Below are 22,615 nucleotides of genomic sequence, written 5' to 3'. Positions count from 1 at the left end.
TAAGTTTCCATCCACTTAGGCTGGAGTCATTAAAACCTGTTTGTCAACCCCTCCCCACATTTCTTGCTAACAAACAATAGTTTTGGCAGTCGGTTAGGACATCTACTTTGTGCATGACACAAGTCATTTTTCCAACAATTGTTTACAGAGGGATTATTTCATTTATAATTCACTGTATCACAAATTCAGTGGGCCAGAAGTTTACATACAAAAGTTGGCTGTGCCTTTAAACAGTTTGTAAAATTCCCGAAAATGATGTCTTGGCTTTAGAAGCTTCTGATAGGCTAATTGACATCCTTTGAGTCAATTGGAGGTGTACCTGTAGATGTATTTCAAGGCCTACCTTCAAACTCAGTGCCTCTTTGCTTGACTCCATGGGAAAAGCAAAGGAAATCAGCCAAGACCTCAGAAAAAAAATGTAGACCTCCACAAGTCTGGTTCCTCCTTGGGAGCAATTTCCAAACGCCTGAAGGTACCTCGCTCATCTGTAGAAACAATAGTACGCAAGTATAAACACCATGGGACCACGTAGGCGTCATACCGCTCAGGAAGGAGACGCGTTCTCTCTCCTAGAGATGAACGTACTTTGGGTCGAAAAGTGAAAATCCATCCCAGAACAACAGCAAAGGACCTTGTGAAGATGCTGGAGGAAACAGGTACAAAATGGTCTATATCCACAGGCAATCGAGTCCTATATCGACATACCCCGAGAGGCCGCTCAGCAAGGAAGAAGCTACTGCTCCAAAACCGCCATAAAAAAGCCATACTACAGTTTGGGGACAAAGATCCTAGTTTTTGCACCGAATCCTAACCACTAGACCACCAGGGAAGGGTACTACAGTGCAAATCGGTTCCCAGTGTGAGCTGGTACATATGTGCGATAACCTTCTATATTCATTGTGACAGGTTGCACAAGTAAACATGTAGCAAAAGAGTAGTTCCCTGACCGGGGATCGAACCCGGGCCGCGGCGGTGAGAGCGCCGAATCCTAACCACTAGACCACCAGGGAAGGGTACTACAGTGCAAATCGGTTCCAAGTGTGAGCTGGTACATATGTGCGATAACCTTCTATATTCATTGTGACAGGTTGTACAAGTAAACATGTAGCAATAGAGTAGTTCCCTGACCGGGAATCGAACCCAGGCCGCGGCGGTGAGAGCGCCGAATCCTAACCACTAGACCACCAGGGAAGGGTACTACAGTGCAAATCGGTTCCAAGTGTGAGCTGGTACATATGTGCGATAACCTTCTGTATTCATTGTGACAGGTTGTACAAGTAAACATGTAGCAAAAGAGTAGTTCCCTGACCAGGAATCAAACCCGAGAGAGCGCCGAATCCTAACCACTAGACCACCAGGGAAGGGTACTACAGTGCAAATCGGGAGTCGAACTGGGAGTCGAACCATTCAGGAAAGGGTACTACAGTGGAAATCGGGAGTCGAACCTGGGCCGCGGCGGTGAGAGCGCGAATCCTAACCACTAGACCACCAGGGAAGGGTACTACAGTGCAATTCGTTTCCCAGTTTGAAATGGTACATATAGTTGAAGTCGTAAGTTTCCATCCACTTAGGCTGGAGTCATTAAAACCTGTTTGTCAACCCCTCCACACATTTCTTGCTAACAAACGATAGTTTTGGCAGTCGGTTAGGACATCTACTTTGTGCATGACACAAGTAATTTTTCCAACAATTGTTTACAGAGGGATTATTTCACTTATAATTCACTGTATCACAAATTCAGTGGGCCAGAAGTTTACATACACAAAGTTGGCTGTGCCTTTAAACAGTTTGTAAAATTCCCGAAAATGATGTCTTGGCTTTAGAAGCTTCTGATAGGCTAATTGACATCCTTTGAGTCAATTGGAGGTGTACCTGTAGATGTATTTCAAGGCCTACCTTCAAACTCAGTGCCTCTTTGCTTGACTCCATGGGAAAAGCAAAGGAAATCAGCCAAGACCTCAGAAAAAAATGTAGACCTCCACAAGTCTGGTTCCTCCTTGGGAGCAATTTCCAAACGCCTGAAGGTACCTCGCTCATCTGTAGAAACAATAGTACGCAAGTATAAACACCATGGGACCACGCAGGCGTCATACCGCTCAGGAAGGAGACGCGTTCTCTCTCCTAGAGATGAACGTACTTTGGGTCGAAAAGTGCAAATCCATCCCAGAACAACAGCAAAGGACCTTGTGAAGATGCTGGAGGAAACAGGTACTAAATGGTCTATATCCACAGGCAATCGAGTCCTATATCGACATACCCCGAGAGGCCGCTCAGCAAGGAAGAAGCTACTGCTCCAAAACCGCCATAAAAAAGCCATACTACAGTTTGGGGACAAAGATCCTAGTTTTTGCAATAACCTAGTTTTTGCGCCGAATCCTAACCACTAGACCACCAGGGAAGGGTACTACAGTGCAAATCGGTTCCCAGTGTGAGCTGGTACATATGTGCGATAACCTTCTATATTCATTGTGACAGGTTGCACAAGTAAACATGTAGCAAAAGAGTAGTTCCCTGACCGGGATCGAACCCGGGCCGCGGCGGTGAGAGCGCCGAATCCTAACCACTAGACCACCAGGGAAGGGTACTACAGTGCAAATCGGTTCCAAGTGTGAGCTGGTACATATGTGCGATAACCTTCTATATTCATTGTGACAGGTTGTACAAGTAAACATGTAGCAATAGAGTAGTTCCCTGACCGGGAATCGAACCCAGGCCGCGGCGGTGAGAGCGCCGAATCCTAACCACTAGACCACCAGGGAAGGGTACGACAGTGCAAATCGGTTCCAAGTGTGAGCTGGTACATATGTGCGATAACCTTCTGTATTCATTGTGACAGGTTGTACAAGTAAACATGTAGCAAAAGAGTAGTTCCCTGACCAGGAATCAAACCCGAGAGAGCGACGAATCCTAACCACTAGACCACCAGGGAAGGGTACTACAGTGCAAATCAGGAGTCGAACTGGGAGTCGAACCTGTACTACAGTGGAAATCGGGAGTCGAACCTGGGCCGCGGCGGTGAGAGCGCGGAATCCTAACCACTAGACCACCAGGGAAGGGTACTACAGTGCAATTCGTTTCCCAGTTTGAAATGGTACATATAGTTGAAGTCGTAAGTTTCCATCCACTTAGGCTGGAGTCATTAAAACCTGTTTGTCAACCCCTCCACACATTTCTTGCTAACAAACGATAGTTTTGGCAGTCGGTTAGGACATCTACTTTGTGCATGACACAAGTAATTTTTCCAACAATTGTTTACAGAGGGATTATTTCACTTATAATTCACTGTATCACAAATTCAGTGGGCCAGAAGTTTACATACACAAAGTTGGCTGTGCCTTTAAACAGTTTGTAAAATTCCTGAAAATGATGTCATGGCTTTAGAAGCTTCTGATAGGCTTATTGACATCCTTTGAGTCAATTGGAGGTGTAACTGTAGATGTATTTCAAGGTCTACCTTCAAACTCAGTGCCTCTTTGCTTGACTCCATGGGAAAAGCAAAGGAAATCAGCAAAACCTCAGAAAAAAATGTAGACCTCCACAAGTCTGGTTCCTCCTTGGGAGCAATTTCCAAACGCCTGAAGGTACCTCGCTCATCTGTAGAAACAATAGTACGCAAGTATAAACACCATGGTACCACGCAGGCGTCATACCGCTCAGGAAGGAGACGCGTTCTCTCTCCTAGAGATGAACGTACTTTGGGTCGAAAAGTGCAAATCCATCCCAGAACAACAGCAAAGGACCTTGTGAAGATGCTGGAGGAAACAGGTACAAAATGGTCTATATCCACAGGCAAACGAGTCCTATATCGACATACCCCGAGAGGCCGCTCAGCAAGGAAGAAGCTACTGCTCCAAAACCGCCATAAAAAAGCCATACTACAGTTTGGGGACAAAGATCCTAGTTTTTGGAGAAATGTCCTCTGGTCTGATGAAACAAAAATCGAACTGTTTGGCCATAATGACCATTGTTATGTTTGGAGGGAAAAGGGGAGGCTTTCAAGCTGAAGAACACCATCATGTTGTGGGTGTGCTTTGCTGCAGGAGGGTCTAGTTCACCACTAGAACACCTGGGAAGGACACTGCAGGGCAAATCGGTTTGCAATTTGAAGTGGTACATATGTGCGACAACCTACTAAATTCATAATGTCAGGTTGCACAAGTAAACAAGGAGAATAGACTATTTCCCTGACCGGGAATCGAACCTGGGCCACGGCGGTGAGAGCACCGAATCCTAACCACTAGACCACCAGGGAAGGATAATACAGTGCAAATTGGTTCTCAGTGTGAGCTGGTACATATGTGCGATAACCTTCTATATTCATTGTGACAGGTTGTACAAGTAAACATGTAGCAAAATGAGTAGTTCCCTGACCGGGAATGGAAACCCGGGCCGCGGCGGTGAGAGCGCCGAATCCTAACCACTAGACCACCAGGGAAGGGTACTACAGTGCAAATCGGTTCTCAGTGTGAGCTGGTACATATGTGCGATAATCTTCTATATTCATTGTGACAGGTTGTACAAGTAAACATGTAGCAAAAGAGTAGTTCCCTGACCGGGAATTGAACCCGGGCCGCAGCGGTGAGAGCGCCAAATCCTAACCACTAGATCACAAGGGAAGGATAATACAGTGCAAATCGGTTCTCAGTGTGAGCTGGTACATATGTGCGATAACCTTCTATATTCATTGTGACAGGTTGTACAAGTAAACATGTAGCAAAAGAGTAGTTCCCTGACCGGGAATCGAATCCTAACCACTAGACCACCAGGGAAGGGTACTACAGTGCAATTCGTTTCCCAGTTTGAAATGGTACATATAGTTGAAGTCGTAAGTTTCCATCCACTTAGGCTGGAGTCATTAAAACCTGTTTGTCAACCCCTCCACACATTTCTTGCTAACAAACGATAGTTTTGGCAGTCGGTTAGGACATCTACTTTGTGCATGACACAAGTAATTTTTCCAACAATTGTTTACAGAGGGATTATTTCACTTATAATTCACTGTATCACAAATTCAGTGGGCCAGAAGTTTACATACACTAAGTTGGCTGTGCCTTTAAACAGTTTGTAAAATTCCCGAAAATGATGTCATGGCTTTAGAAGCTTCTGATAGGCTAATTGACATCCTTTGAGTCAATTGGAGGTGTACCTGTAGATGTATTTCAAGGCCTACCTTCAAACTCAGTGCCTCTTTGCTTGACTCCATGGGAAAAGCAAAGGAAATCAGCCAAGACCTCAGAAAAAAAATGTAGACCTCCACAAGTCTGGTTCCTCCTTGGGAGCAATTTCCAAACGCCTGAAGGTACCTCGCTCATCTGTAGAAACAATAGTACGCAAGTATAAACACCATGGTATGACGCAGGCGTCATACCGCTCAGGAAGGAGACGCGTTCTCTCTCCTAGAGATGAACATACTTTGGGTCGAAAAGTGCAAATCCATCCCAGAACAACAGCAAAGGACCTTGTGAAGATGCTGGAGGAAACAGGTACAAAATGGTCTATATCCACAGGCAAACGAGTCCTATATCGACATACCCCGAGAGGCCGCTCAGCAAGGAAGAAGCTACTGCTCCAAAACCGCCATAAAAAAGCCATACTACAGTTTGGGGACAAAGATCCTAGTTTTGGAGAAATGTCCTCTGGTCTGATGAAACAAAAATCGAACTGTTTGGCCATAATGACCATTGTTATGTTTGGAGGGAAAAGGGGAGGCTTTCAAGCCGAAGAACACCATCATGTTGTGGGGGTGCTTTGCTGCAGGAGGGTCTGGTGCACCACTAGAACACCTGGGAAGGACACTGCAGTGCAAATCGGTTCCCAGTTTGAGCTGGTACATATGTGCGATAACCTTCTATATTCATTGTGACAGGTTGCACAAGTAAACAAGGAGCATAGACTATTTCCCTGACCGGGAATCGAACCCAGGCCGCGGCGGTGAGAGCGCCGAATCCTAACCACTAGACCACCAGGGAAGGATAATACAGTGCAAATCGGTTCTCAGTGTGAGCTGGTACATATGTGCGATAACCTTCTATATTCATTGTGACAGGTTGTACAAGTAAACATGTAGCAAAAGAGTAGTTCCCTGATCAGGAATCGAACCCGGGCGGCAGCGGTGAGAGCGAATTGAACCCGGGCCGCAGCGGTGAGAGCGCCGAATCCTAACCACTAGACCACCAGGGAAGGTACTACAGTGCAAATCGGTTCCAAGTGTGAGCTGGTACATATGTGCGATAACCTTCTATATTCATTGTGACAGGTTGTACAAGTAAACATGTAGCAAAAGAGTAGACCACTAGGGAAGGGTACTACAGTGCAAATCGGGAGTCGAATTAACCACGACCACCAGGGAAGGGTAGTACAGTGGAAATCAGGAGTGGAACCCAGGCTGCGGCGGTGATAGCGCAGAATCCTAAACACTAGACCACCAGGGAAGGGTACTACAGTGCAAATCAGGAGTCGAACTGAGAGTCGAACCACCAGGGAAGGGTACTACAGTGGAAATCAGGAGTCGAACCCGGGCCGCGGCAGTGAGAGCGCCGAATCCTAACCACTAGACCACCAGGGAAGGGTACTTCAGTGCAATTAGTTTCCCAGTTTGAAATGGTACATATAGTTGAATCGTAAGTTTCCATCCACTTAGGCTGGAGTCAGTGCCTCTTTGCTACTGACTCCACCGAAAACCTGTTTGTCAACCCCTCCCCACATTTCTTGCTAACAAACGATCGTTTTGGCAGACGGTTAGGACATTTACTTTGTGCATGACACAAGTCATTTTTCCAACAATTGTTTACATTGGGATTATTTCACTTATAATTCACTGTATCACAAATTCAGTGGGCCAGAAGTTTACATACAATGAGTTGGCTGTGCCTTTAAACAACGCAGTTTGTGAGAGCACCGAATCCTAACCACTAGAGCACCAGGGAAGGCTATTACAGTGCAAATCGGTTCCTGTGTGTGCTGGTACATATGTGCGATAACCTTCTATATTTTTGTGACAGGTTGAAACAAAAGTAAACTGTTTAGCAAAATTGTTAGTTCCCTGACCAGGAATCAAGCCCGGGGCACAAGAACACCATCATGGTGGGGGAGCTTTGCCAGGAAACCTAACCACTAGACCACCAGGGAAGGGTACTACAGTGCAAATCGGTTTGCAATTTGAACTGGTACATATGTCAAACCCTAAATTCATAGTGACAGGTTGCACACAGTGGAAATCGGGAATCGAACCCGGGCCGCGGCAGTGAGAGCGCCGAATCCTAACCACTAGACCACCAGGGAAGGATAATACAGTGCAAATTGGTTCCCAGTGTGAGCTGGTACATATGTGCGATAACCTTCTATATTCATTGTGACAGGTTGCACAAGTAAACATGTAGCAAAAGAGTAGTTCCCTGACCGGGAATCGAACCCGAAGGCGGCGGTGAGAGCGCCGAATCCTAACCACTAGACCACCAGGGAAGGGTACTACAGTGCAATTCGTTTCCCAGTTTGAAATGGTACATATAGTTGAAGTCGTAAGTTTCCATCCACTTAGGCTGGAGTCATTAAAACCTGTTTGTCAACCCCTCCACACATTTCTTGCTAACAAACGATAGTTTTGGCAGTCGGTTAGGACATCTACTTTGTGCATGACACAAGTCATTTTTCCAACAATTGTTTACATTGGGATTATTTCACTTATAATTCACTGTATCACAAATTCAGTGGGCCAGAAGTTTACATACACTAAGTTGGCTGTGCCTTTAAACAGTTTGTAAAATTCCCGAAAATGATGTCATGGCTTTAGAAGCTTCTGATAGGCTAATTGACATCCTTTGAGTCAATTGGAGGTGTACCTGTAGATGTATTTCAAGGCCTACCTTCAAACTCAGTGCCTCTTTGCTTGACTCCATGGGAAAAGCAAAGGAAATCAGCAAGACCTCAGAAAAAAATGTAGACCTCCACAAGTCTGGTTCCTCCTTGGGAGCAATTTCCAAACGCCTGAAGGTACCTCGCTCATCTGTAGAAACAATAGTACGCAAGTATAAACACCATGGGACCACGCAGGCGTCATACCGCTCAGGAAGGAGACGCGTTCTCTCTCCTAGAGATGAACGTACTTTGGGTCGAAAAGTGCAAATCCATCCCAGAACAACAGCAAAGGACCTTGTGAAGATGCTGGAGGAAACAGGTACAAAATGGTCTATATCCACAGGCAAACGAGTCCTATATCGACATACCCCGAGAGGCCGCTCAGCAAGGAAGAAGCTACTGCTCCAAAACCGCCATAAAAAAGCCATACTACAGTTTGGGGACAAAGATCCTAGTTTTTGGAGAAATGTCCTCTGGTCTGATGAAACAAAAATCAAACTGTTTGGCCATAATGACCATTGTTATGTTTGGAGGGAAAAGGGGAGGCTTTCCCTGAAGAACACCATCATGTTGTGGGGGTGCTTTGCTGCAGGAGGGTCTGGTGCACCACTAGAACACCTGGGAAGGACACTGCAGTGCAAATCGGTTTGCAGTTTGAAGTGGTACATATGTGCGATAACCTACTAAATTCATAGTGACAGGTTGCACAAGTAAACAAGGAGCATAGACTATTTCCCTGACCGGGAATCGAACCCGGGCCGCGGCGGTGAGAGCGCCGAATCCTAACCACTAGACCACCAGGGAAGGATAATACAGTGCAAATCGGTTCTCAGTGTGAGCTGGTACATATGTGCGATAACCTTCTATATTCATTGTGACAGGTTGTACAAGTAAACATGTAGCAAAAGAGTAGTTCCCTGACCGGGAATCGAACCCGGTGAGAGCGGAATCCTAACCACTAGACCACCGGCGGTGAATCGAATCCTAACCACTAGACCACCAGGGAAGGGTACTACAGTGCAATTCGTTTCCCAGTTTGAAATGGTACATATAGTTGAAGTCGTAAGTTTCCATCCACTTAGGCTTGAGTCATTAAAACCTGTTTGTCAACCCCTCCACACATTTCTTGCTAACAAACGATAGTTTTGGCAGTCGGTTAGGACATCTACTTTGTGCATGACACAAGTAATTTTTCCAACAATTGTTTACAGAGGGATTATTTCACTTATAATTCACTGTATCACAAATTCAGTGGGCCAGAAGTTTACATACACTAAGTTGGCTGTGCCTTTAAACAGTTTGTAAAATTCCCGAAAATGATGTCATGGCTTTAGAAGCTTCTGATAGGCTTATTGACATCCTTTGAGTCAATTGGAGGTGTAACTGTAGATGTATTTCAAGGTCTACCTTCAAACTCAGTGCCTCTTTGCTTGACTCCATGGGAAAAGCAAAGGAAATCAGCCAAGACCTCAGAAAAAAATGTAGACCTCCACAAGTCTGGTTCCTCCTTGGGAGCAATTTCCAAACGCCTGAAGGTACCTCGCTCATCTGTAGAAACAATAGTACGCAAGTATAAACACCATGGGACCACGTAGGCGTCATACCGCTCAGGAAGTAGACGCGTTCTCTCTCCTAGAGATGAACGTACTTTGGGTCGAAAAGTGAAAATCCATCCCAGAACAACAGCAAAGGACCTTGTGAAGATGCTGGAGGAAACAGGTACTAAATGGTCTATATCCACAGGCAATTGAGTCCTATATCGACATACCCCGAGAGGCCGCTCAGCAAGGAAGAAGCTACTGCTCCAAAACCGCCATAAAAAAGCCATACTACAGTTTGGGGACAAAGATCCTAGTTTTTGCAATAACCTAGTTTTTGTGCCGAATCCTAACCACTAGACCATCAGGGAAGGGTACTACAGTGCAAATCGGTTCCCAGTGTGAGCTGGTACATATGTGCGACAACCTACTAAATTCATAATGTCAGGTTGCACAAGGAGATAGACTATTTCCCTGACCGGGAATCGAACCCGGGCCGCGGCGGTGAGAGCTCCAAATCCTAACCACTAGACCATCAGGGAAGGATAATACAGTGCAAATCAGTTCTCAGTGTGAGCTGGTACATATGTGTGATAACCTTCTATATTCATTGTGACAGGTTGTACAAGTAAACATGTAGCAAAAGAGTAGCTCGCTGACCGGGAATCGAAACCGGGCCGCGGGCCGAATCCTAACCACTAGACCACCAGGGAAGGGTACTACAGTGCAATTCGTTTCCCAGTTTGAAATGGTACATACGTGCGATAACCTTCTATATTCATTGTGACAGGTTCCACAAGTAAACATGTAGCAAAAGGGTAGTTCCCTGTCCAGGAATCGAGCGGCGGTGAGAGCGCCGAATCCTAACCACTAGACCACCAGGGAAGGGTACTACAGTGCAATTCGTTTCCCAGTTTGAAATGGTACATATAGTTGAAGTCGTAAGTTTCCATCCACTTAGGCTGGAGTCATTAAAACCTGTTTGTCAACCCCTCCACACATTTCTTGCTAACAAACGATAGTTTTGGCAGACGGTTAGGACATCTACTTTGTGCATGACACAAGTCATTTTTCCAACAATTGTTTACAGAGGGATTATTTCACTTATAATTCACTGTATCACAAATTCAGTGATTCAGGAAGGAGCGGTAGATGAACGTACTTTGGGTCGAAAAGTGCAAATCCATCCCAGAACAACAGCAAAGGACCTTGTGAAGATGCTGGAGGAAACAGGTACAAAATGGTCTATATCCACAGGCAAACGAGTCCTATATCGACATACCCCGAGAGGCCGCTCAGCAAGGAAGAAGCTACTGCTCCAAAACCGCCATAAAAAAGCCATACTACAGTTTGGGGACAAAGATCTTAGTTTTTGGAGAAATGTCCTCTGGTCTGATGAAACAAAAATCGAACTGTTTGGCCATAATGACCATTGTTATGTTTGGAGGGAAAAGGGGGAGGCTTTCAAGCCGAAGAACACCATCATGTTGTGGGGGTGCTTTGCTGCATTAGAGTCTGGTGCACCACTAGAACACCTGGGAAGGACACTGCAGGGCAAATCGGTTTCCAATTTGAAGTGGTACATATGTGCGACAACCTCCTAAATTCATAGTGACAGGTTGCACAAGAAAACAAGGAGCATAGACTACTTCCCTGACCGGGAATCGAACCCGGGACGCAGCAGTGAGAGCACCTAATCCTAACCACTAGACCACCAGGGAAGGGTACTATAGTGCAAATCGGTTCTCAGTGTGAGCTGGTACATATGTGCAATAACCTTCTATATTCATTGTGACAGGTTGTACAAGTAAGTTTACATACACTAAGTTGGCTGTGCCTTTAAACAGTTTGTAAAATTCCCGAAAATGATGTCATGGCTTTAGAAGCTTCTGATAGGCTAATTGACATCCTTTGAGTCAATTGGAGGTGTACCTGTAGATGTATTTCAAGGCCTACCTTCAAACTCAGTGCCTCTTTGCTTGACTCCATGGGAAAAGCAAAGGAAATCAACCAAGACCTCAGAAAAAATGTAGACCTCCACAAATCTGGTTCCTCCTTGGGAGCAATTTCCAAACGCCTGAAGGTACCTCGCTCATCTGTAGAAACAATAGTACAAGTATAAACACCATGGTATGACGCAGGCGTCATACCGCTCAGGAAGGAGACGCGTTCTCTCTCCTAGAGATGAACGTACTTTGGGTCGAAAAGTGCAAATCCATCCCAGAACAACAGCAAAGGACCTTGTGAAGATGCTGGAGGAAACAGGTACAAAATGGTCTATATCCACAGGCGAACGAGTCCTATATCGACATACCCAGAGAGGCCGCTCAGCAAGGAAGAAGCTACTGCTCCAAAACCGCCATAAAAAAGCCATACTACAGTTTGGGGACAAAGATCTTAGTTTTTGGAGAAATGTCCTCTGGTCTGATGAAACAAAAATCGAACTGTTTGGCCATAATGACCATTGTTATGTTTGGAGGGAAAAGGGGGAGGCTTTCAAGCCGAAGAACACCATCATGTTGTGGGGGTGCTTTGCTGCATTAGAGTCTGGTGCACCACTAGAACACCTGGGAAGGACACTGCAGGGCAAATCGGTTTCCAATTTGAAGTGGTACATATGTGCGACAACCTCCTAAATTCATAGTGACAGGTTGCACAAGAAAACAAGGAGCATAGACTACTTCCCTGACCGGGAATCGAACCCGGGACGCAGCAGTGAGAGCACCTAATCCTAACCACTAGACCACCAGGGAAGGGTACTATAGTGCAAATCGGTTCTCAGTGTGAGCTGGTACATATGTGCAATAACCTTCTATATTCATTGTGACAGGTTACAAGTAAGTTTACATACACTAAGTTGGCTGTGCCTTTAAACAGTTTGTAAAATTCCCGAAAATGATGTCATGGCTTTAGAAGCTTCTGATAGGCTAATTGACATCCTTTGAGTCAATTGGAGGTGTACCTGTAGATGTATTTCAAGGCCTACCTTCAAACTCAGTGCCTCTTTGCTTGACTCCATGGGAAAAGCAAAGGAAATCAGCCAAGACCTCAGAAAAAAATGTAGACCTCCACAAATCTGGTTCCTCCTTGGGAGCAATTTCCAAACGCCTGAAGGTACCTCGCTCATCTGTAGAAACAATAGTACGCAAGTATAAACACCATGGTATGACGCAGGCGTCATACCGCTCAGGAAGGAGACGCGTTCTCTCTCCTAGAGATGAACGTACTTTGGGTCGAAAAGTGCAAATCCATCCCAGAACAACAGCAAAGGACCTTGTGAAGATGCTGGAGGAAACAGGTACAAAATGGTCTATATCCACAGGCGAACGAGTCCTATATCGACATACCCAGAGAGGCCGCTCAGCAAGGAAGAAGCTACTGCTCCAAAACCGCCATAAAAAAGCCATACTACAGTTTGGGGACAAAGATCCTAGTTTTTGGAGAAATGTCCTCTGGTCTGATGAAACAAAAATCCAACTGTTTGGCCATAATGACCATTGTTATGTTTGGAGGGAAAAGGGGGAGGCTTTCAAGCAGAATAACACCATCATGTTGTGGGGGTGCTTTGCTGCAGGAGGGTTTGGTGCACCACTAGAACACCTGGGAATGACACTGCAGAGCAAATCGGTTAGCAATTTGAAGTGGTACATATGTGCGACAACCTACTAAATTCATAGTGACAGGTTGCACAAGTAAACAAGGAGCATAGACTATTTCCCTGACGGGGAATCGAACCCAGGCCGCTACGGTGAGAGCGCCGAATCCTAACCACTAGACCACCAGGGAAGGGTACTACAGTGCAAATCGGGAGTCGAACTGGGAGTCGAACCACAAGGGAAGGGTACTACAGTGGAAATCAGGAGTCGAACCCGGGCCGCGGCGCCGAATCCTAACCACTAGACCACCAGGGAAGGATAATACAGTGCAAATTGGTTCTCAGTGTGAGCTGGTACATATGTGCGATAACCTTCTATATTCATTGTGACAGGTTGTACAAGTAAAGATGTAGCAAAAGAGTAGTTCCCTGACCGGGAATCGAACCCGGGCCGCGGCGGTGAGAGCGCCGAATCCTAACAACTAGACCACCAGGGAAGGGTACAACAGTGCAAATCGGTTCCAAGTGTGAGCTGGTACATATGTGTGATAACCTTCTATATTCATTGTGACAGGTTGTACAAGTAAACATGTAGCAATAGAGTAGTTCCCTGACCGGGAATCGAAACCGGGCCGCGGCGGTGAGAGCGCCGAATCCTAACCACTAGACCACCAGGGAAGGGTACTACAGTGCAATTCGTTTCCCAGTTTGAAATGGTACATATAGTTGAAGTCGTAAGTTTCCATCCACTTAGGCTGGAGTCATTAAAACCTGTTTGTCAACCCCTCCCCACATTTCTTGCTAACAAACGATCGTTTTGGCAGACGGTTAGGACATCTACTTTGTGCATGACACAAGTCATTTTTCCAACAATTGTTTACATTGGGATTATTTCACTTATAATTCACTGTATCACAAATTCAGTGGGCCAGAAGTTTACATACAATGAGTTGGCTGTGCCTTTAAACAGTTTGTAAAATTCCCGAAAATGATGTCATGGCTTTAGAAGCTTCTGATAGGCTAATTGACATCCTTTGAGTCAATTGGAGGAGTACCTGTAGATGTATTTCAAGGCCTACCTTCAAACTCAGTGCCTCTTTGCTTGACTCCATGGGAAAAGCAAAGGAAATCAGGCAAAACCTCAGAAAAAAAAATGTAGACCTCCACAAGTCTGGTTCCTCCTTGGGAGCAATTTCCAAACGCCTGAAGGTACCTCGCTCATCTGTAGAAACAATAGTACGCAAGTATAAACACCATGGTATGGCGCAGGCGTCATACCGCTCAGGAAGGAGACGCGTTCTCTCTCCTAGAGATGAACGTACTTTGGGTCGAAAAGTGCAAATCCATCCCAGAACAACAGCAAAGGACCTTGTGAAGATGCTGGAGGAAACAGGTACAAAATGGTCTATATCCACAGGCAAACGAGTCCTATATCGACATACCTCGAGAGCCCGCTCAGAACACCATCATGTTGTGGGGGTGCTTTGCTGCAGGAGGGTCTGGTGCACCACTAGAACACCTGGGAAGGACACTGCAGTGCAAATCGGTTCCCAGTGTGAGATGGTACATATGTGCGATAACCTTCTATATTCATTGTGACAGGTTGCACAAGTAAACATGTAGCAAAAGCGTAGTTCCGTGAACGGGAATCGAACCGGGTCGCGGCGGTGAGAGCGCCGAATCCTAACCACTAGACCACCAGGGAAGGGTACTACAGTGCAAATCGGTTCCCAGTGTGAGCTGGTACATATGTGCGATAACCTTCTATATTCATTGTGACAGGTTGCACAAGTAAACATGTAGCAAAAGATTAGTTCCCTGAACGGGAATCGAACCCGGGCAGCGGCTGTGAGAGCGCCGAATCTTAAGCACTAGACCACCAGGGAAGGGTACAACATTTCAAATCGGTTCCCAGTGTGAGCTGGTACATATGTGCGATAACCTTTTATATTCATTGTGACAGGTTGCACACGTAAACATGTAGCAAAAGAGCAGTTCACTGACCGGGAATCGAATCCTAACCACTAGACCACCAGGGAAGGGTACTACAGTGCAATTCGTTTCCCAGTTTGAAATGGTACATATAGTTGAAGTCGTAAGTTTCCATCCACTTAGGCTGGAGTCATTAAAACTTTGGGTCGAAAAGTGCAAATCCATCCCAGAACAACAGCAAAGGACCTTGTGAAGATGCTGGAGGAAACAGGTACAAAATGGTCTACATCCACAGGCAAACGAGTCCTATATCGACATACCCCGAGAGGCCGCTCAGCAAGGAAGAAGCTACTGCTCCAAAACCGCCATAAAAAAGCCATACTACAGTTTGGGGACAAAGATCCTAGTTTTTGGAGAAATGTCCTCTGGTCTGATGAAACAAAAATCCAACTGTTTGGCCATAATGACCATTGTTATGTTTGGAGGGAAAAGGGGGAGGCTTTCAAGCAGAATAACACCATCATGTTGTGGGGGTGCTTTGCTGCAGGAGGGTTTGGTGCACCACTAGAACACCTGGGAATGACACTGCAGAGCAAATCGGTTAGCAATTTGAAGTGGTACATATGTGCGACAACCTACTAAATTCATAGTGACAGGTTGCACAAGTAAACAAGGAGCATAGACTATTTCCCTGACGGGGAATCGAACCCAGGCCGCTACGGTGAGAGCGCCGAATCCTAACCACTAGACCACCAGGGAAGGGTACTACAGTGCAAATCGGGAGTCGAACTGGGAGTCGAACATAAAAAAGCCATACTACAGTTTGGGGACAACAGACAAGGGAAGGGTACTACAGTGGAAATCAGGAGTCGAACCCGGGCCGCGGCGCCGAATCCTAACCACTAGACCACCAGGGAAGGATAATACAGTGCAAATTGGTTCTCAGTGTGAGCTGGTACATATGTGCGATAACCTTCTATATTCATTGTGACAGGTTGTACAAGTAAAGATGTAGCAAAAGAGTAGTTCCCTGACCGGGAATCGAACCCGGGCCGCGGCGGTGAGAGCGCCGAATCCTAACAACTAGACCACCAGGGAAGGGTACAACAGTGCAAATCGGTTCCAAGTGTGAGCTGGTACATATGTGTGATAACCTTCTATATTCATTGTGACAGGTTGTACAAGTAAACATGTAGCAATAGAGTAGTTCCCTGACCGGGAATCGAAACCGGGCCGCGGCGGTGAGAGCGCCGAATCCTAACCACTAGACCACCAGGGAAGGGTACTACAGTGCAATTCGTTTCCCAGTTTGAAATGGTACATATAGTTGAAGTCGTAAGTTTCCATCCACTTAGGCTGGAGTCATTAAAACCTGTTTGTCAACCCCTCCCCACATTTCTTGCTAACAAACGATCGTTTTGGCAGACGGTTAGGACATCTACTTTGTGCATGACACAAGTCATTTTTCCAACAATTGTTTACATTGGGATTATTTCACTTATAATTCACTGTATCACAAATTCAGTGGGCCAGAAGTTTACATACAATGAGTTGGCTGTGCCTTTAAACAGTTTGTAAAATTCCCGAAAATGATGTCATGGCTTTAGAAGCTTCTGATAGGCTAATTGACATCCTTTGAGTCAATTGGAGGAGTACCTGTAGATGTATTTCAAGGCCTACCTTCAAACTCAGTGCCTCTTTGCTTGACTCCATGGGAAAAGCAAAGGAAATCAGGCAAAACCTCAGAAAAAAAATGTAGACCTCCACAAGTCTGGTTCCTCCTTGGGAGCAATTTCCAAACGCCTGAAGGTACCTCGCTCATCTGTAGAAACAATAGTACGCAAGTATAAACACCATGGTATGGCGCAGGCGTCATACCGCTCAGGAAGGAGACGCGTTCTCTCTCCTAGAGATGAACGTACTTTGGGTCGAAAAGTGCAAATCCATCCCAGAACAACAGCAAAGGACCTTGTGAAGATGCTGGAGGAAACAGGTACAAAATGGTCTATATCCACAGGCAAACGAGTCCTATATCGACATACCTCGAGAGCCCGCTCAGAACACCATCATGTTGTGGGGGTGCTTTGCTGCAGGAGGGTCTGGTGCACCACTAGAACACCTGGGAAGGACACTGCAGTGCAAATCGGTTCCCAGTGTGAGATGGTACATATGTGCGATAACCTTCTATATTCATTGTGACAGGTTGCACAAGTAAACATGTAGCAAAAGCGTAGTTCCGTGAACGGGAATCGAAGCCGGGTCGCGGCGGTGAGAGCGCCGAATCCTAACCACTAGACCACCAGGGAAGGGTACTACAGTGCAAATCGGTTCCCAGTGTGAGCTGGTACATATGTGCGATAACCTTCTATATTCATTGTGACAGGTTGCACAAGTAAACATGTAGCAAAAGATTAGTTCCCTGAACGGGAATCGAACCCGGGCAGCGGCTGTGAGAGCGCCGAATCTTAAGCACTAGACCACCAGGGAAGGGTACAACATTTCAAATCGGTTCCCAGTGTGAGCTGGTACATATGTGCGATAACCTTTTATATTCATTGTGACAGGTTGCACACGTAAACATGTAGCAAAAGAGCAGTTCACTGACCGGGAATCGAATCCTAACCACTAGACCACCAGGGAAGGGTACTACAGTGCAATTCGTTTCCCAGTTTGAAATGGTACATATAGTTGAAGTCGTAAGTTTCCATCCACTTAGGCTGGAGTCATTAAAACTTTGGGTCGAAAAGTGCAAATCCATCCCAGAACAACAGCAAAGGACCTTGTGAAGATGCTGGAGGAAACAGGTACAAAATGGTCTACATCCACAGGCAAACGAGTCCTATATCGACATACCCCGAGAGGCCGCTCAGCAAGGAAGAAGCTACTGCTCCAAAACCGCCATAAAAAAGCCATACTACAGTTTGGGGACAAAGATCCTAGTTTTTGGAGAAATGTCCTCTGGTCTGATGAAACAAAAATCGAACTGTTTGGCCATAATGACCATTGTTATGTTTGGAGGGAAAAGGGGGAGGCTTTCAAGCCGAAGAACACCATCATGTTGTGGGGGTGCTTTGCTGCATGAGGGTCTGGTGCACCACTAGAACACCTGGGAAGGACACTGCAGTGCAAATCGGTTCGCAATTTGATATGTGCGACAACCTACTAAATTCATAGTGACAGGTTGCACAAGTAAACAAGGAGCATAGACTATTTCCCTGACCGGGAATCGAACCCGGGCCGCGGCGGTGAGAGCACCGAATCCTAACCACTAGACCACCAGGGAAGGATAATAGAGTGCAATTCGTTTCCCATTTTGAAATGGTACATATAGTTGAAGTCGTAAGTTTCCATCCACTTAGGCTGGAGTCATTAAAACCGGTTTGTCAACCCCTCCGCACATTTCTTGCTAACAAACGATAGTTTTGGCAGTCGGTTAGGACATCTACTTTGTGCATGACACAAGTCATTTTTCCAACAATTGTTTACAGAGGGATTATTTCACTTATAATTCACTGTATCACAAATTCAGTGGGCCAGAAGTTTACATACACAAAGTTGGCTGTGCCCTTAAACAGTTTGTAAAATTCCCGAAAATCATGTCATGGCTTTAGAAGCTACTGATAGGCTAATTGACATCCTTTGAGTCAATTGGAGGTGTACCTGTAGATGTATTTCAAGGCCTACCTTCAAACTCAGTGCCTCTTTGCTTGACTCCATGGGAAAAGCAATGGAAATCAGCCAAGACCTCAGAAAAAAATGTAGATCTCCACAAGTCTGGTTCCTCCTTGGGAGCAATTTCCAAATGCCTGAAGGTACCTCGCTCATCTGTAGAAACAATAGTACGCAAGTATAAACACCATGGGACCACGCAGGCGTCATACCGCTCAGGAAGGAGACGCGTTCTCTCTCCTAGAGATGAACGTACTTTGGGTCGAAAAGTGCAAATCCATCCCAGAACAAAAGCAAAGGACCTTGTGAAGATGCTGGAGGAAACAGGTACAAAATGGTCTATATCCACAGGCAAACGAGTCCTATATCGACATACCCCGAGAGGCCGCTCAGCAAGGAAGAAGCTACTGCTCCAAAACCGCCATAAAAAAGCCATACTACAGTTTGGGGACAAAGATCCTAGTTTTTGGGGAAATGTCCTCTGGTCTGATGAAACAAAATTCGAACTTTTTGGCCATAATGACCATTGTTATGTTTGGAGGGAAAAGGGGGAGGCTTTCAAGCCGAAGAACACCATCATGTTGTGGGGGTGCTTTGCTGCAGGAGAGTCTGGTGCACCACTAGAACACCTGGGAAGGACACTGCAGGGCAAATCGGTTTGCAATTTGAAGTGGTACATATGTGCGACAACCTACTAAATTCATAGTGACAGGTTGCACAAGTAAACAAGGAGCATAGACTATTTCCCTGACCGGGAATCGAACCCAGGCTGCGGCGGTGAGAGCGTCGTATCCTAACCACTAGACCATCAGGGAAGGATAATACAGTGCAAATCGGTTCTCAGTGTGAGCTGGTACATATGTGCGATAACCTATATTCATTGTGACAGGTTGTACAAGTAAACATGTAGCAAAAGAGTAGTTCCCTGACCGGGAATCGAATCCTAACCACTAGACCACCAGGGAAGGGTACTACAGTGCAATTCGTTTCCCAGTTTGAAATGGTACATATAGTTGAAGTCGTAAGTTTCCATCCACTTAGGCTGGAGTCATTAAAACCTGTTTGTCAACCCCTCCACACATTTCTTGCTAACAAACGATAGTTCTGGCAGTCGGTTAGGACATCTACTTTGTGCATGACACAAGTAATTTTTCCAACAATTGTTTACATTGTTTACATGGATTATTTCACTTATAATTCACTGTATCACAAATTCAGTGGGCCAGAAGTTTACATACACTAAGTTGGCTGTGCCTTTAAACAGTTTGTAAAATTCCCGAAAATGATGTCATGGCTTTAGAAGCTTCTGATAGGCTAATTGACATCCTTTGAGTCAATTGGAGGTGTACCTGTAGATGTATTTCAAGGCCTACCTTCAAACTCAGTGCCTCTTTGCTTGACTCCATGGGAAAAGCAAAGGAAATCAGGCAAGACCTCAGAAAAAAATGTAGACCTCCACAAGTCTGGTTCCTCCTTGGGAGCAATTTCCAAACGCCTGAAGGTACCTCGCTCATCTGTAGAAACAATAGTACGCAAGTATAAACACCATGGGACGCAGGCGTCATACCGCTCAGGAAGGAGACGCTTTCTCTCTCCTAGAGATGAACGTACTTTGGGTCGAAAAGTGCAAATCCATCCCAGAACAACAGCAAAGGACCTTGTGAAGATGCTGGAGGAAACAGGTACAAAATGGTCTATATCCACAGGCAAACGAGTCCTATATCGACATACCCCGAGAGGCCGCTCAGCAAGGAAGAAGCTACTGCTCCAAAACCGCCATAAAAAAGCCATACTACAGTTTGGGGACAAAGATCCTAGTTTTTGCAATAACCTAGTTTTTGTCTGCGGAATCCTAACCACTAGACCACCAGGGAAGGGTACTACAGTGCAAATCGGTTCCCAGTGTGAGCTGGTACATATGTGCGATAACCTTCTATATTCATTGTGACAGGTTGCACAAGTAAACATGTAGCTAAATAGTAGTTCCCTGACCGGGGATCGAACCCGGGCCGCGGCGGTGAGAGCGCCGAATCCTAACCACTAGACCACCAGGGAAGGGTACTACAGTGCAAATCGGTTCCAAGTGTGAGCTGGTACATATGTGCGATAACCTTCTATATTCATTGTGACAGGTTGTACAAGTAAACATGTAGCAAAGAGTAGTTCCCTGACCGGGAATCGAACCCGGGCCGCGGCAGTGAGAGCGCCGAATCCTAACCACTAGACCACCAGGGAAGGGTACGACAGTGCAAATCGGTTCCAAGTGTGAGCTGGTACATATGTGCGATAACCTTCTGTATTCATTGTGACAGGTTGTACAAGTAAACATGTAGCAAAAGAGTAGTTCCCTGACCAGGAATCACACCCGGGACGCGGCGGTGAGAGCGCCGAATCCTAACCACTAGACCACCAGGGAAGGGTACTACAGTGCAAATCGGTTCCAAGTGTGAGCTGGTACATATGTGCGATAACCTTCTGTATTCATTGTGACAGGTTGTACAAGTAAACATGTAGCAAAAGAGTAGTTCCCTGACCAGGAATCAAATCCGGGACGCGGCGGTGAGAGCGCCGAATCCTAACCACTAGACCACCAGGGAAGGGTACTACAGTGCAAATCGGGAGTCGAACTGGGAGTCGAACCAGCAGGAAAGGGTACTACAGTGGAAATTGGGAGTCGAACCTGGGCCGCGGCGGTGAGAGCGCCGAATCCTAACCACTAGACCACCAGGGAAGGGTACTACAGTGAAATTCGTTTCCCAGTTTGAAATGGTACATATAGTTGAAGTCGTAAGTTTCCATCCACTTAGGCTTGAGTCATTAAAACCTGTTTGTCAACCCCTCCACACATTTCTTGCTAACAAACGATAGTTTTGGCAGTCGGTTAGGACATCTACTTTGTGCATGACACAAGTAATTTTTCCAACAATTGTTTACAGAGGGATTATTTCACTTATAATTCACTGTATCACAAATTCAGTGGGCCAGAAGTTTACATACACAAAGTTGGCTGTGCCTTTAAACAGTTTGTAAAATTCCCAAAAATGATGTCATGGCTTTAGAAGCTTCTGATAGGCTTATTGACATCCTTTGAGTCAATTGGAGGTGTACCTGTAGATGTATTTCAAGGCCTACCTTCAAACTCAGTGCCTCTTTGCTTGACTCCATGGGAAAAGCAAAGGGAAATCAGCCAAGACCTCAGAAAAAAACTGTAGACCTCCACAAGTCTGGTTCCTCCTTGGGAGCAATTTCCAAACGCCTGAAGGTACCTCGCTCATCTGTAGAAACAATAGTACGCAAGTATAAACACCATGGGACCACGCAGGCGTCATACCGCTCAGGAAGGAGCGGTAGATGAATGTACTTTGGGTCGAAAAGTGCAAATCCATCCCAGAACAACAGCAAAGGACCTTGTGAAGATGCTGGAGGAAACAGGTACAAAATGGTCTATATCCACAGGCAAACGAGTCCTATATCGACATACCCCGAGAGGCCGCTCAGAACACCATCATGTTGTGGGGGTGCTTTGCTGCAGGAGGGTCTGGTGCACCACTAGAACACCTGGGAAGGACACTGCAGTGCAAATCGGTTCCCAGTGTGAGCTGGTACATATGTGCGATAACCTTCTATATTCATTGTGACAGGTTGCACAAGTAAACATGTAGCAAAAGAGTAGTTCCCTGAACAGGAATCAAACCCGGGCCACAGTGGTGAGAGCGCCGAATCCTAACCACTAGACCACCAGGGAAGGGTAATACAGTGCAAATCGGTTCCCAGTGTGAGCTGGTACATATGTGCGATAACCTTCTATATTCATTGTGACAGGTTACACAAGTAAACATGTAGCAAAAGATTAGTTCCCTGAACGGGAATCGAACCCGGGACGCGGCAGTGACAGCGCCGAATTCTAACAACTAGACCACCAGGGAAGGGTACAACATTTCAAATCGGTTCCCAGTGTGAGCTGGTACATATGTGCGATAACCTTCTATATTCATTGTGACAGGTTGCACACGTAAACATGTAGCAA

The 22,615-nt window shown here is 45.8% G+C and overlaps 4 non-coding genes across 4 annotated transcripts; all 4 read right to left on the bottom strand.

The window, feature by feature from the left end:
- Positions 1-938: 938 nt before the first annotated feature.
- On the bottom strand, positions 939-1,010 carry trnae-cuc. The gene has a single exon. It is a non-coding gene; the product is annotated as a tRNA-Glu (tRNA).
- Positions 1,011-8,586: 7,576 nt separating this feature from the next.
- On the bottom strand, positions 8,587-8,658 carry trnae-cuc. Its single transcript has one exon. It is a non-coding gene; the product is annotated as a tRNA-Glu (tRNA).
- A 9,472-nt stretch (positions 8,659-18,130) lies between these two features.
- Positions 18,131-18,202, bottom strand: trnae-cuc. Its single transcript has one exon. It is a non-coding gene; the product is annotated as a tRNA-Glu (tRNA).
- Positions 18,203-20,571: 2,369 nt separating this feature from the next.
- Positions 20,572-20,643, bottom strand: trnae-cuc. Its single transcript has one exon. It is a non-coding gene; the product is annotated as a tRNA-Glu (tRNA).
- Between the last annotated feature and the right edge of the window lie 1,972 nt (positions 20,644-22,615).

This window comes from Oncorhynchus gorbuscha, unplaced genomic scaffold, assembly GCF_021184085.1.
Source record: "Oncorhynchus gorbuscha isolate QuinsamMale2020 ecotype Even-year unplaced genomic scaffold, OgorEven_v1.0 Un_scaffold_1658, whole genome shotgun sequence".
Lineage (NCBI taxonomy): Eukaryota > Metazoa > Chordata > Actinopteri > Salmoniformes > Salmonidae > Oncorhynchus > Oncorhynchus gorbuscha.
Note: the sequence above shows the minus strand (reverse complement) of the source record. Positions and strands in the feature narration are given on the sequence as shown.